General features: G+C 38.9%; 1 protein-coding gene and 1 long non-coding RNA gene across 2 annotated transcripts in view; one reads left to right on the plus strand and one right to left on the minus strand.

The window, feature by feature from the left end:
* Positions 1–365: 365 nt before the first annotated feature.
* On the minus strand, positions 366–1,575 carry LOC118452159. The gene is made up of 2 exons (XR_004841824.1): positions 1,492–1,575; positions 366–964 (listed from the first exon to the last, which is right to left on the minus strand). It is a non-coding gene; the product is annotated as an uncharacterized LOC118452159 (long non-coding RNA).
* Positions 1,576–1,579: 4 nt separating this feature from the next.
* Positions 1,580–2,004, plus strand: part of INO80D (INO80 complex subunit D) — a 46,736-nt gene continuing 46,311 nt past the window's right edge. The window contains exon 1 of the mRNA XM_009637485.2: positions 1,580–1,890. The gene's annotated coding sequence lies outside the window, so the exon portion shown is untranslated. The remainder of the gene's footprint in view (positions 1,891–2,004) is intronic.

Raw genomic sequence — 2,004 nt, forward strand, 5'->3', positions numbered from 1 at the left:
TGAACAAAAAATACACAGTTTGACACAAAGACCAGCTGACTTTTAATTATACTAGAATTCAAGCTGATTTATCTAAATGAAAATCCACTATAAACACAAAACCGACACTCACTACACTAGCTAGGCAAACTCACAAAGTATGTTTCAAAACCGGAATGTATCTAAACTCAAGAATTATTATTTTTTTTTTAAGATTACAGTAACTGAGCTAAAACAACATATTTAAGATTTGACAGAGGAGGGGGAGAGGTTGATAACATACTAATTTGATATCTTCATTCATATGACCTTAGTCTGACTGCAGTTCAATTAACCCACACTACCTGAATAATTTTTACAATGGAAAAAACGTGAACTTTTTTTTCTGTATAACTCATTAGTTTCCTAATTATTTCCTCTTCCTTCAGGACAAATAAAAAGGCATCTTTGTAGCTCATCTCTAAACAGGGCTGTGCATAATCCTATTTCAAGAAACATTATGATATATCTGCTGAATACAGTGATCAGTGTCTTCACCTATAGATACACGGTAGCACCTCACATTGTTTTGACAGCATTTCATACATTTTTTACAAGCTAATAAAAATATCTGCAACAAAGAAAAACATGACTCTCTTATATTACAAGATACCGTAGTATAAATTAATAGCATTTCTCAACTCTGTACAAAGATGAAGTCAGGAATAACAGTATTCATAAATATCAGGAACAAAGCTCCCAAATCAAAACAGTAACTTAAAAAGAACCAAAACAGATTTTAGAAGGCTACAAAGTGCTTTGAAAATATTAAAACCAAAATTCAACTATTGCTTTCAAATTTCTTGCTGAGCTTTATTTTTTCACATCCCATCCTGAAGGGCAGACAATACTAAATTTATGACAGATTAGCAGAATTTCTCAGATATATATCACAGGTTCCACTCACCTGCATTAAATCCCCCCTAGCTTCTCCACAGGGCCTACCCTACTGGGGGGGGGGGGAAGCGCTATTTTTTCCTATCTGTACATTAAATTTTATTTACAACCCCTTGAGAGAGAGAAAGACATAACGGTACAGTTATACCAAACTATCCCACATCAATCTCAGCTGTTCTACTGAGAGTACAAGTACCATAAAGAAGTTACACAAACTTTCACAATTACGCATTAATTTTTAAAACTATCACACAATGACAAAAAAAGTTATCAACTGTATAAATTACAGGAAAAAAATACGAATTTTTAGTTTTTAAAGAAAAACAAAGTTACTAAAAATATATTTTTTACCGTACCTCTTTTTAATTTTTTTTTTCCCAGAAAGCTGATCTTACCAGGTTATAAAGAAAATTATTTCTTCAGCCTCATGCCTTTGTATTTTATTTTTATTTAAAATAAAAAGTCACATAAATGATAAAAAATTTGGTTTTGGCCATTTGGCTCCCTCCCCCAAATTGACACTTTATAAAAACCTTCTGTACTTCTTTTCCTCCTCCCTCTCTCCCTCTCTACTACCTTCAAGATGGTAGGAAAGTTGTTGTTTTGGAGGGCAGAGGAGCCGCTCTCTGATGTTATGTCCTCTCAGTGCCTGTAGTGGTGCTGTAGGAGGCTGCTGGCTCTCTTCTTGAGCAGCCCCAGCAGCCCTGCCTTCTTTGCTGGAGAATATATTCAGGGATTCCCCTTAATAATCACCTACCCTCTGAGCACTTTGTAGTTTTAAAATAATAAAGAGCCCCCAAAGCTTCCTCCCCACAAAAAGCAGGATCTTCTCAGAGCCAGGGGGGCAGCAGCTCCTCAGCACAGAGCCCGAACCCATTCCCAGTCCCTCTGCTGGGGAGGAAACTCTGATCTGTCAGCCCAACAGAGGGAAAGGGGGGAGAGGAGAGAGAGGAGAAAAAAAAAGCAGCTGGAAAGGTAAGCCAGGCCCGGCCTGCATCCCCGGGCTCGCGTAGCGCGGCAGGCGGTGCGAAGGGTGTAGGGCGGGCGGGGAGGCGGGCTACGCGAGGCCGGGGATCGGCCGGGGCGGTG

Source organism: Egretta garzetta, unplaced genomic scaffold (genome assembly GCF_000687185.1).
Source record: "Egretta garzetta isolate BGI_Z169 unplaced genomic scaffold, ASM68718v1 scaffold474, whole genome shotgun sequence".
Lineage (NCBI taxonomy): Eukaryota > Metazoa > Chordata > Aves > Pelecaniformes > Ardeidae > Egretta > Egretta garzetta.